Raw genomic sequence first — 13,706 nt, 5'->3', positions numbered from 1 at the left:
ATCAGGGTTTTGAGCTTGCAGTTTAAATCTTTTTCTGAGAGGAAAAAACACTTTTAGAGAGTCAGAAAACCAGGCCACTGTGCCTAGAAGGCTGGAGGTCAAGGTCTAGATCATTACAAATTACCCAGATAGTCCCACCCCACAAGGCATCTATGGAATAGCCAGAGTGGTTTTTTGGTACTACCCTGACTGTGCAAATGTCTACCTTGAAATTCAACAGAAAAATGTCTCACTAATGTTCATTATTCTCTTAATGACTGAAACTACTACTATCAAATACACTTGGCCTAAAATAAAGAATAGGAAAATAATGAACCAACTGTATTGAGTTTCACTCAAAAAGTATGTTATTAAAGACAACAGAAACTGAGTAGCTAGATTAAGAACTAAAATATACTTTAGAAGAATAAAACACCCTGCAACTCTTAATTTACCAATTTAGTCTGAAAACTAATATATCTACATCTGTTATTAAGGTAGAATTTGGCTAATTGTAATCTAATATAGTAACTTTAGGTTCTTTTTTTTTTTTAAGTATGTTATGCTCAAAGATCTAGGTGGCATCATTGAGATTTTTTTTTTTTATTACTTCCCATGTACAGAAAAACTTTGCTATCAGGGAATAACATTATTTTTGGCTGGGACCTCATGTGGAGAATTGTAATGACACATGCAGCTGTTGAAATGTAAATGAGAAATAGGTTAACCACATATGGAAACTACACTTTTTATTCCACCTCTCTGCTCCTTTCTCTCAGTTTAGTAAGCCATACTCAACTTCTGCTTAACAGAGAACACTGCTAAGTGCTCTCTAGAAATTTAGCTTAATTTTTTAGATTTCATATTAATTATACCATTTTCACAGAGACAGAATTTGAAAAGATCAAATAATTAAGCTAAAATGTATATTAACTGATAGTCCTTTGAAGCACATCTAAAACACCTTTTATTTCCCTGTCTGGAGAAGTAAAGGTTTTTCTGTGTGCGAAGTGATGTGATGTGTATTCATAAGTAGAGCCCATGTTACATACTGACTCGCAGAATCAAGACAATAGTGATATGGCTTTGAGACCAGAACCCACAGAATCTAGCATATCAAAGTAAAAAGCAGCTTACAAAGTTTTCTTTTTTAATTTTGAAAGCATTTATTAATTCACCTGTTTAATAAATACGTATTGAACATCTTCAGTGTGTTAGGCCTTATTTTGGTGCTGCGATACATAAGCTCTGTGTTGCCATAGATTACATTCTAGTGTGAGAGACTCTCAACAAGATCAATTAAAATGAGTTGTCTATTAGACAGTGAGAAATGCTAAGGCGGGGGAGAAAAAAACAAAAAACGTAAAAACAAAGCAGGGAAGAGCTGTTTTGCTGGTGGATTTTGCAATTTTAGATAGTGCAACCAAGAAAAACTTTACTTGACTCAAAGCCTCAAGGACATTGGTTAAAAACCAGCAAAGAAGTGGAGAAGAAACCACATGGATCTGGGGAACATCACTGTCACAGAGAACAAGGCCAGAGGTGCTGAGTGAGGAGGAAGCTTGTTAAGGATGACACACGCCGGGTGCAATGGCTCACGCCTATAATCCCAGCACTTTGGGAGGCTGAGGTGGGTGGATCACAAGGTCAGGAGATCGAGACTAGCCTGGCCAATATGGTGAAACCCCGTATCCACTAAAAAAAAAAAAATACAAAAATTAGCCAGGTGTGGTGGTGCCCACCTATAGTCCCAGCTACGTGGGAGGCTGAGGCAGAAGAATCTCTTGAACCCGGGAGGCAGAGCGTTCAGTGAGCCAAGATCACGCCACTGCACTCCAGCCTGGGTGACAGAGCGAGATTCCATGTCAAAAAAAAAAGTATGACACACAAGTCCATGTGGCTGGAGCAGGGTGGAGAAAGGGAGATTAGGAGGAGTTGTGGTGAGAGAGGAAACAGGCCAGGGTGGGAAGAAGGTTCTGTAGGGCCTTGTGGGTCATGAAAAGGACTTTCGGCTTTTACTCTGAGTGACATGAGAGCCATTGATGAGTTTTGAGCATAGGCATGCCACGATCTGAATCACTTTTTAAGAGGATTACTCTGAGGCTGGGTGTGATGGCTCATGCCTGTAATCCCAGCACTTTGGGAGGCCGAGGCGGGCGGATCACGAGGTCAGGAGATCGAGACCATCCTGGCTAACATGGTGAAACTCCGTCTCTACTAAAAATACAAAAAATTAGCTGGGCATGGTGGCGGGCGCCTGTAGTCCCAGCTACTTGGGAGGCTGAGGCAGGAGAATGGCGTGAACCCAGGAGGCGGAGCTTGCAGTGAGCCGAGATCACGCCACTGCACTCCAGCCTGGGTGACAGAGTGAGACTCCGTCTCAAAAAAAAAAAAAAAGAGGATTACTCTGGCTGCTGTGTCAGGAAGAAAACGAAGAATCAAGAGAGTCACTGATTGAAAAATGCTGCTATTTGGAAAGCAGCTCATAAAATAGCTGTTAACCAATTGAAGAAAAAGAATTGTTTTTGAGTACCAAGAAGTTTCAATGACAAACAAAAAAAAGATAATCAAACATTTCTCCCTCATACGCATGCCACATATAGAGCAAACAAGGATTCTTAATCTGCATTTTAATGATTGTATCCAATTTATTTATTTATTTTTTTTTCATTTTTTTTTTTCTTTTATTGTAATTATTATTATTATTATTATTATACTTTAGGTTTTATGGTACATGTGCCCAATGTGCAGTTAGTTACATATGTATACATGTGCCATGCTGGTGCACTGCACCCACCAACTCGTCATCTAGCATTAGGTATATCTCCCAATGTTATCCCTCCCCCCTCCCCCCAACCCACAACAGTCCCTGAAGTGTGATGTTCTCCTTCCTGTGTCCATGTGTTCTCATTGTTCAATTCCCACCTATGAGTGAGAATATGCGGTGTTTGGTTTTTTGTTCTTGCGATAGTTTACTGAGAATGATGATTTCCAATTTCATCCATGTCCCTACAAAGGACATGAACTCATCATTTCTTATGGCTGCATAGTATTCCATGGTGTAGATGTGCCACATTTTCTTAATCCAGTCTATCATTGTTGGACATTTGGGTTGGTTCCAAGTCTTTGCTATTGTGAATAATGCCGCAATAAACATACGTGTGCATGTGTCTTTATAGCAGCATGATTTATAGTCCTTTGGGTATATACCCAGTAATGGGATGGCTGGGTCGAATGGAATTTCTAGTTCTAGATCCCTGAGGAATCGCCACACTGACTTCCACAATGGTTGAACTAGTTTACAGTCCCACCAACAGTGTAAAAGTGTTCCTATTTCTCCACATCCTCTCCAGCACCTGTTGTTTCCTGACTTTTTAATGATTGCCATTCTAACTGGTGTGAGATGGTATCTCATTGTGGTTTTGATTTGCATTTCTCTGATGGCCAGTGATGGTGAGCATTTTTTCATGTGTCTTTTGGCTGCATAAATGTCTTCTTTTGAGAAGTGTCTGTTCATGTCCTTTGCCCACTTTTTGATGGGGTTGTTTGTTTTTTTCTTGTAAATTTGTTGGAGTTCATTGTAGATTCTGGATATTAGCCCTTTGTCAGATGAGTAGGTTGCGAAAATTTTCTCCCATTTTGTAGGTTGCCTGTTCACTCTGATGGTAGTTTCCTTTGCTGTGCAGAAGCTCTTTAGTTTAATTAGATCCCATTTGTCAATTTTGGCTTTTGTTGCTATTGCTTTTGGTGTTTTAGACATGAAGTCCTTGCCCATGCCTATGTCCTGAATGGTATTGCCTAGGTTTTCTTCTAGGGTTTTTATGGTTTTAGGTCTAACATTTAAGTCTTTAATCCATCTTGAATTGATTTTTGTATAAGGTGTAAGGAAGGGATCCAGTTTCAGCTTTCTACATATGGCTAGCCAGTTTTCCCAGCACCATTTATTAAATAGGGAATCCTTTCCCCATTTCTTGTTTTTGTCAGGTTTGTCAAAGATCAGATGGTTGTAGATATGTGGCATTATTTCTGACGGCTCTGTTCTGTTCCATTGATCTATATCTCTGTTTTGGTACCAGTACCATGCTGTTTTGGTTACTGTAGCCTTGTAGTATAGTTTGAAGTCAGGTAGCGTGATGCCTCCAGCTTTGTTCTTTTGGCTTAGGATTGACTTGGCGATGCGGGCTCTTTTCTGGTTCCATATGAACTTTAAAGTAGTTTTTTCCAATTCTGTGAAGAAAGTCATTGGTAGCTTGATGGGGATGGCATTGAATCTGTAAATTACCTTGGGAAGGATGGCCATTTTCATGATATTGATTCTTCCTACCCATGAGCATGGAATGTTCTTCCATTTGTTTGTATCCTCTTTTATTTCCTTGAGCAGTGGTTTGTAGTTCTCCTTGAAGAGGTCTTTCACATCCCTTGTAAGTTGGATTCCTAGGTATTTTATTCTCTTTGAAGCAATTGTGAATGGGAGTTCACTCATGATTTGGCTCTCTGTTTGTCTGTTATTGATGTATAAGAATGCTTGTGATTTTTGCACATTGATTTTGTATCCTGAGACTTTGCTGAAGTTGCTTATCAGCTTAAGGAGATTTTGGGCTGAGACAATGGGGTTTTCTAGATATACTATCATGTCATCTGCAAACAGGGACAATTTGACTTCCTCTTTTCCTAATTGAATACCCTTGATTTCCTTCTCCTGCCTAATTGCCCTGGCCAGAACTTCCAACACTATGTTGAATAGAAGTGGCGAGAGAGGGCATCCCTGTCTTGTGCCAGTTTTCAAAGGGAATGCTTCCAGTTTTTGCCCATTCAGTATGATATTGGCTGTGGGTTTGTCATAAATAGCTCTTATTATTTTGAGATATGTCCCATCAATTCCTAATTTATTGAGTTTTTAGCATGAAGGGTTGTTGAATTTTGTCAAAGGCCTTTTCTGCATCTATTGAGATGATCATGTGGTTTTTGTCTTTGGTTCTGTTTATATGCTGGATTACATTTATTGATTTGCGTATATTGAACCAGCCTTGCATCCCAGGGATGAAGCCCACTTGATCATGGTGGATAAGCTTTTTGATGTGCTGCTGGATTCTGTTTGCCAGTATTTTATTGAGGATTTTTGCATCAATGTTCATCAAGGATATTGGTCTAAAATTCTCTTTTTTTGTTGTGTCTCTGCCAGGCTTTGGTATCAGGATGATGCTGGCCTCATAAAATGAGTTAGGGAGGATTCCCTCTTTTTCTATTGATTGGAATAGTTTCAGAAGGAATGGTACCAGCTCCTCCTTGTACCTCTGGTAGAATTCGGCTGTGAACCCATCTGGTCCTGGACTTTTTTTGGTTGGTAAGCTATTGATTATTGCCATAATTTCAGCTCCTGTTATTGGTCTATTCAGAGATTGAACTTCTTCTTGGTTTAGTCTTGGGAGGGTGTATGTGTTGAGGAATTTATCCATTTCTTCTAGATTTTCTAATTTATTTGCATAGAGGTGTTTGTAATATTCTCTGATGGTAGTTTGTATTTCTGTGGGATCGGTGGTGATATCCCCTTTATCATTTTTTATTGCATCTATTTGATTCTTCTCTCTTTTTTTCTTTATTAATCTTGCTAGCGGTCTATCGATTTTGTTGATCCTTTCAAAAAACCAGCTCCTGGATTCATTAATTTTTTGAAGGGTTTTTTGTGTCTCTATTTCCTTCAGTTCTGCTCTGATTTTAGTTATTTCTTGCCTTCTGCTAGCTTTTGAATGTGTTTGCTCTTGCTTTTCTAGTTCTTTTAATTGTGATGTTAGGGTGTCAATTTTGGATCTTTCCTGCTTTCTCTTCTGGGCATTTAGTGCTATAAATTTCCCTCTACACACTGCTTTGAATGCATCCCAGAGATTCTGGTATGTTGTGTCTTGGTTCTCGTTGGTTTCAAAGAACATCTTTATTTCTGCCTTCATTTCGTTATGTACCCAGTAGTCATTCAGGAGCAGGTTGTTCAGTTTCCACGTAGTTGAGCGGTTTTGAGTGAGATTCTTAATCCTGAGTTCTAGCTTGATTGCACTGTGATCTGAGAGACAGTTTGTTACAATTTCTGTTCTTTTACATTTATTGAGGAGAGCTTTACTTCCAAGGATATGGTCAATTTTGGAATAGGTGTGGTGTGGTGCTGAAAAAAATGTATATTTTGTTGATTTGGGGTGGAGAGTTCTGTAGATGTCTATTAGGTCTGCTTGGTGCAGAGCTGAGTTCAATTCCTGGGTATCCTTGTTGACTTTCTGTCTCGTTGATCTGTCTAATGTTGACAGTGGGGTGTTAAAGTCTCCCATTATTAATGTGTGGGAGTCTAAGTCTCTTTGTAGGTCACTCAGGACTTGCTTTATGAATCTGGGTGCTCCTGTATTGGGTGCATATATATTTAGGATAGTTAGCTCTTCTTGTTGAATTAATCCCTTTACCATTATGTAATGGCCTTCTTTGTCTCTTTTGATCTTTGTTGGTTTAAAGTCTGTTTTATCAGAGACTAGGATTGCAACCCCTGCCTTTTTTTGTTTTCCATTTGCTTGGTAGATCTTCCTCCATCCTTTTATTTTGAGCCTATGTGTGTCTCTGCATGTGAGATGGGTTTCCTGAATACAGCACACTGATGGGTCTTGAGTCTTTATCCAATTTGCCAGTCTGTGTCTTTTAATTGGAGCATTTAGTCCATTTACATTTAAAGTTAATATTGTTATGTGTGAATTTGATCCTGTCATTATGATGTTAGCTCGATGTTTTGCTCATTAGTTGATGCAGTCTCTTCCTAGTCTCAATGGTCTTTACATTTCGGTATGATTTTGCAGTGGCTGGTACCGGTTGTGCCTTTCCATGTTTAGCGCTTCCTTCAAGAGCTCTTTTAGGGCAGGCCTGGTGGTGACAAAATCTCTCAGCATTTGCTTGTCTGTAAAGTATTTTATTTCTCCTTCACTTATGAAGCTTAGTTTGGCAGGATATGAAATTCTGGGTTGAAAATTCTTTTCTTTAAGAATGTTGAATATTGGCCCCCACTCTCTTCTGGCTTGTAGGGTTTCTGCCGAGAGATCTGCTGTTAGTCTGATGGGCTTCCCTTTGATGGTAACCCGTCCTTTCTCTCTGGCTGCCCTTAACATTTTTTCCTTCATTTCAACTTTGGTGAATCTGACAATTATGTGTCTTGGAGTTGCTCTTCTCGAAGAGTATCTTTGTGGCGTTCTCTGTATTTCCTGAATCTGAATGTTGGCGTGCCTTGCTAGATTGGGGAAGTTCTCCTGGATAATATCCTGCAGAGTGTTTTCCAACTTGTTTCCATTCTCCCCATCACTTTCAGGTACACCAATCAGACGTAGATTTGGTCTTTTCACATAGTCCCACATTTCTTGGAGGCTTTGCTCGTTTCTTTTTATTCTTTTTTCTCTAAACTTCCCTTCTCGCTTCATTTCATTCATTTCATCTTCCAGGGCTGATACCCTTTCTTCCATTTGATCGCATCGGCTCCTGAGGCTTCTGCATTCTTCACGTAGTTCTCGAGCCTTGGTTTTCAGCTCCATCAGCTCCTTTAAGCACTTCTCTGTATTGGTTATTCTAGTTATACATTCTTCTAAATTTTTTTCAAAGTTTTCAACTTCTTTGCCTTTGGATTGAATATCCTCCCGTAGCTCGGAGTAATTTGATCGTCTGAAGCCTTCTTCTCTCAGCTCGTCAAAGTCATTCTCCATCCAGCTTTGTTCCGTTGCTGGTGAGGAACTGCGTTCCTTTGGAGGAGGAGAGGTACTCTGGTTTTTAGAGTTTCCAGTTTTTCTGCTCTGTTTTTTCCCCATCTTTGTGGTTTTATCTACTTTTGGTCTTTGATGATGGTGATGTACAGATGGGTTTTTGGTGTGGATGTCCTTTCTGTTAGTTTTCCTTCTAACAGACAGAACCCTCAGCTGCAGGTCTGTTGGAGTACCTGGCCGGCCGTGTGAGGTGTCAGTCTGCCCCTGCTGGGGGGTGCCTCCCAGTTAGGCTGCTCGGGGGTCAGGGGTCAGGGACCCACTTGAGGAGGCAGTCAGCCCGTTCTCAGATCTCCAGCTGCGTGCTGGGAGAACCACTGCTCTCCTCACAGCTGTCAGACAGGGACATTTAAGTCTGCAGAGGTTACTGCTGTCTTTTTGTTTGTCTGTGCCCTGCCCCCAGAGGTGGAGCCTACAGAGGCAGGCAGGCCTCCTTGAGCTGTGGTGGGCTCCACCCAGTTCAAGCTTCCAGGCTGCTTTGTTTACCTAAGCGAGCCTGGGCAATGGCGGGCGCCCCTCCCCCAGCCTGGCTGCCGACTTGCTGCTTGATCTCAGACTGCTGTGCTAGCAATCAGCGAGACTCCGTGGGCGTAGGACCCTCTGAGCCAGGTGCGGGCTATACTCTCCTGGGGCACCGTTTCCTAAGCCCGTCGGAAAAGCACAGTATTCGGGTGGGAGTGGCCCAATTTTCCAGGTGCCGTCTGTCACCTCTGGAAGGGGAACTCCCTGACCCCTTGCGCTTCCCGAGTGAGGCAATGCCTCGCCCCTGCTTCGGCTGGCGCACGGTGCGCTCACCCACTGACCTGTGCCCACTGTCTGGCACTCCCTAGTGAGATGAACACGGTACCTCAGATGGAAATGCAGAAATCACCCGTCTTCTGCGTCGCTCGCGCTGGGAGCTGTAGACCGGAGCTGTTCCTATTCGGCCATCTTGGCTCCTCCCTCCTGTATCCAATTTAAATACCTACTTTCATGCTCATATAGTAGTACTTTCTCTTTCAGAACATGCCGTGACCTTGTGAGATAAAATAATATTTAAAATGTTTACTGTGCCTTCTTTCCAAGTATGATATTATCACTAATTCTGAGAATGATTTCATAAACCTTTTGGCTAGAATGTAACTTGTATGTGGTTTTAATATAAGAACTAAAAATTTGAATCTATCTTTAGTCTTCATTTTGGTGACAATACTCTTTGTTACTTTTTTTTCTCATTATGAAAACAACTGATTTGTCAGATTTTACTGCGTAATTATGAGAACAACATAAAACCTTCTATGGTTTCCTTTCACTATTTGGAAAAGTTCTGTAACACACAACACACTAAGGACGAGGTTCAAATGGCCCACAGGGCTAATAACATTTGGTTTTTAAACGTTCATCAACCTGTCTCTGACTCAAGCTTTTGCTTTCTGATTATTCTCATAAATTCCTCATACTTACATTTCCACTTGTCCCTGCAGCAAAAGATTCATATTGCATAATCAAACTGAAATCTTCTTTATTCTTAGTACTTAAAAAACTATTTTGTATTTAGCATTTGCACTAATATTTTACTATTATTTTAATGTTTTGGTGAACTGTATTTTGAGTCCTTGATCCACTTTGCAAATTTGGAATATATACAGCACTATGATCACAGCAACAACAAAAACAGGATTACCAGTAAGCAAAAACAATAATACAGAAATATGTGAACATAAATTATTTAGACAAATTAATGAATAAGAGCTTGTAGCACATATACAATCCTTGAAAACATAATTATTCAGAACATAAAGACATTTCTGCAAAAAATCATTATTATTCTTATACTTCAAATTTAAGAAATGTATGTGAGAAAACATTTCGGTCTAAAATGACTAAAACACCTATGAACCACTCATAGATCATCAGGGGCCACCAGTGTTCCGTGGACTATGCTTTGAGAAACTGCCCTAGGGGGTTACTGCCAGAGCTTAGGGATGGAGAAGCTCTTAGAACAGTAAGACATCTCATTTCAACAAGGGGATTTGGCTTTCATCTAATTTACATATTGGGCTTCTGAGGAAAATTTTTACTTCAAAAAATGTTTCTGCTGATTTGAAAAAAAGAAACTTTAAGAAGCATAACCACTAAGTTTGTCTAGAAGCAGAAATGTGAAACAATCAAAGACAAGTTATTGGAAGAGAACAATATCATACCAGCAGCTAGAGGCACAGCTAGAATAAGAACCTAAGGTCCCCTAACACAAGACAGTGGTTTTTTCTCTGTATCATGTTCTCCTCTTTATACAAAAGGAAGGAAATCAGGATAGGAGCCTCTTAAAGCAGAAAACTATTAAAACTGTGCAAAGAAGGCCTAAAGGAAATGCCTAAAGTAAATAACGTGTCCAGTAAAACTTCTGGCATAGGCAAGATAAAGAGAAGAGAAATATACAGAATAATCTTTATGCTACTTCATGCTCTAAGAAAACAAAAGAAAACGAATATTAACGAAATTTCTCATGTTATACTGTTTCAGGACTTAAAACCAAAAATGGATCGGCAGATTTTGGCATACCAAATTGATTGTTCAGTAAATTTAGTGGATCTACCATCTCGTCTGCCCAATTTTTTTGCTATTATTGAAGTTCTTTCTGTGGAAGACTTAGAATTCACTTGTCAGAGTTCCATTCTCTGATCATACCATTTCCCAGCCAGAACTACACTAAAAAACAAGCATCAACTGCTGACCTTTCAAATTCATCACTCTTTGAAACTCCAATCACAGAAAAATACTTAGGAAAATGTGCCTCTTTCATCTCTGTGTGGTGGATACTTAGTTCTTCCTACAGAAGCTGGCAACCCCGGTTCCTTTTCTCACTTGTGAGAAATGCTTTGAAAAAACCATGTCCAGCCAAAGTTCTCAGCCTTCTATTTCCTTCTTTACTTAAAATGAGGAAATGATTTGTAGAAAGGGGAAAAAAAACAATAATAGGATTCATTTATTGTCTACTTAGCTGGTCTGAATTATCTCCTAATCCACATCTTTGCTGACTCTAGGAACTCAAGTCCGTTCTCAGCACTTGAAAAAGGCACCTATTTTGCAAAATTTTGTTCTCATAACCAACCTGGGAGTTGGTAAAACATAAATGCTAAACTTTCTTCAACATACACTAGATGCCTAGGTTAAAGTTACTATATATATAATAGAGGGCCAAGGAATAGACAAAAATCAACATTCTGTATGTGTGCACACACGTGGGTAAGCTCAAATATATACATTCAGGACTTCGCAATGCTTCATATTATTTGTTTTCACATCAAATTACTTCTGTATGCATAGTTATTTGAGCTAACACTGAAGTGCCTTTGCACTCCCCAAGTAACCACAGATTAGTAAAAGCTAACATTTATCGAGCACTCACCAGGTACCAGGGTTTTGCTGGGCATCTCATGTGCATTGTCTCATTTAATCCTCACCTCATATGAGGTGGACACACTTTACAAATGCTCAAACTGGGACTTCATAAGTTAAATTAATTTCCTGAGGTTACAGAGCCAATGATGAAAGTACAGAGCCTGTTCAAATCTAGGTCTAACTAGGTAGCTCCTAAACTGGACCACACTCTCTCCATAAAATGTAAGCATGCTACAAGGATATTACTCATTAAATCGCAGTTTCCCTTTTATGAGGACTCTTGGGAGAGGCCACTGTCAGTTTCAGTACCAAGAATAATTGGGATTCTCCTGAGCAAATAATTCCTTTTATCCTTGTATTGCTTACTAAAAGTGTAAATGAAATTCATGACCCCCTTTCAGCAGGGAAGAAACCTTCAGCATTTACCTGGCAGCGTATTCCTGACTTCATGATTTTGTTCCTATTCTCATTCTAACTGTGAGCCCATTTTCTTTATTCATGTAATTTGGTTTTCGTTTAATCTTGTCTTATTTTGTGTATTCATATAAGCCATCTTAACGGTTCTCTAGCGCTAAAAGGAGATAAATGTATGAAAGAATAAGCAAAACTGGATGATAAGAGTTTAGAAATGTGAAAGATATTCCAGAAAAGACATCACCCTATGGTGAAAAATTGTTTCAGATAACTCGCATGGTGGTTAAATCACAAGTGTCAAAGTGATAACTTATTCCGAGAGACTGACCTATGACATTGCTGATGTGATGCTTTTCTCAGACACTAGGATTTTGGTTTTTCACTAACGAGCTTCACCACATCAGCAACAAGTTGGAAATACCAACTTTAACTTTTCTTCTAAAGTTGTCTGGAAAGCATAAAAATAGAGATCGGTGGTGGGGATTTGCGTAGCTGATAAGAGAACATGTTGCTGCTACTATTTTCTGATTTTTTTTCTTTCAGTTCATAAAACAGATAAATAATGTATGTTTCTTTTTTCTCTTCTAAAACTTTATATTAGAGTGTATATTTTAGCTAGACATGTAGTTGAATACATGCATTACCTTTCTCTTTAAAAAAATTGCAGAAAACCCCAGAATAAAGACGAAAGAAGCTCTATTTTCTTTCCTTTTTCCTTCAGTAGTCCCTGGCAAATGGGAAGAAAGAAGGATTTCTCCTGTGTAAAAACAACTGATGTACTGGTGTATTCAATAAAAATATATATAATCATTTGATATTTTAAATATTCAATATAATATGAACTTACTTTAATTGTCAATATTCATATTACAACAAGACAAAACAAATTACCAATGATTATAGGCTTGTCTTCCATATACACTACAGTACTATTATTAAAATTGTGAAAGGATAATACATCTGTATGAACCAGTACAGAAATAAACTCCGTAATTTACCAGATTTTTCCCTCTTTACCGCATTTATTATATTTCTAAAAATAGGTGAAATCACAAAATTGTAATGTTCCATCTTTTTGACAATCACAATTAATATCTTCTCTGTCATTTTCATTTATAAAAAGTTGGCATTTTAATGTAGCGTTGAACAATATATCGTGTCCATCACAACAGTGGGGTTCCCCACTGTATATACCCTATAAAGAACTCATCCTACTTGTGTTAAAGAATATGAAAGTAATTTTTTTAATTATAAATTTTTCTATGGTTGGATTATGACATGCCCATGGAAAACTTTATAGTTAAAACGCATTTACAACAACAATAGAAGAGTCCTGAAGTGTGCTATCAGCCTTTGGTTCAGCACAGTGCTTTCCTTGGGTAGTTTATATCTGGATTCTCCACCTTAATTCCCATCAAATTAAATGTTTTAGCTGAGGCTATTTTGAGAAAATGTAAAACAAAGAAAACATGTGTAAGGATTCCCTGACAGTTTAATTATCCAAGTTCTCCCGAATCCTTGAAATGAAAGTTCATTGCTATAGACCTTACCATCATTTCACTTTTTCTATCAGGACTAATCGATCCTAAGATCCCTGTAAAAAGGAGAAAACTTAGACAGCCCAGATTAAATTGGTCCACTGGAGTACATATTGAAGAGCCATGTCGAAATTCAGCCTCTTAAAACATACCCTCTTGAAACCCACTCTGTAGTCATTCGTTTCTACACTCCCCTTTCTTAAAGATTGACTGACTTTCTTTACTGGGGATCTTGGATGAGAAACTTCTCTGGAGAGAATTCAAGTCTGGGCAGTATGGCTGGCATGGGCCTGCGGACAGATCACTTCAGTGACCACTGAAACAAACACCACCTGTGAGCTAGTACGCGGCAGTTGTTTAATGAAGCACAGCATCACATGCAGAGCAATTTCTGATGGGAAATGAAGATCCCACTGGAAATTGCTAGGGGCATTAGACAAGCAAAATGTAATTATCTGAACTGAAATACAGCTGACATCTCTGACAACAAATACCAGGGGATCTTTAAGGATCAGATGCTCCATTTTAAGTCAGTGCCTCTGGCTTCAGTGTTCTCTGCTCCCCCTTCTTCCCCCCAAGGTGGAGAGAACACCTCACACTGAGTCACCAGCATGTACTTTAT

At 39.2% G+C, this 13,706-nt stretch overlaps 1 long non-coding RNA gene across 1 annotated transcript in view; it reads right to left on the bottom strand.

Moving 5' to 3' along the window:
* LOC129035248 (uncharacterized) overlaps positions 1-13,414 on the bottom strand; it is an 84,396-nt gene extending 70,982 nt beyond the window's left edge. The window contains exons 1-2 of the long non-coding RNA XR_008502154.1: positions 13,300-13,414; positions 12,191-12,273 (exon numbers count right to left, since the gene is read on the bottom strand). This is a non-coding gene — a long non-coding RNA (uncharacterized LOC129035248). The remainder of the gene's footprint in view (positions 1-12,190; positions 12,274-13,299) is intronic.
* Between the last annotated feature and the right edge of the window lie 292 nt (positions 13,415-13,706).

This window comes from Pongo pygmaeus, chromosome 3 (assembly GCF_028885625.2).
Source record: "Pongo pygmaeus isolate AG05252 chromosome 3, NHGRI_mPonPyg2-v2.0_pri, whole genome shotgun sequence".
NCBI classification, from domain to species: domain Eukaryota; kingdom Metazoa; phylum Chordata; class Mammalia; order Primates; family Hominidae; genus Pongo; species Pongo pygmaeus.
The sequence above is the reverse complement of the archived record's forward strand: the minus strand, read 5'-3'. Positions and strand labels throughout refer to the sequence as shown.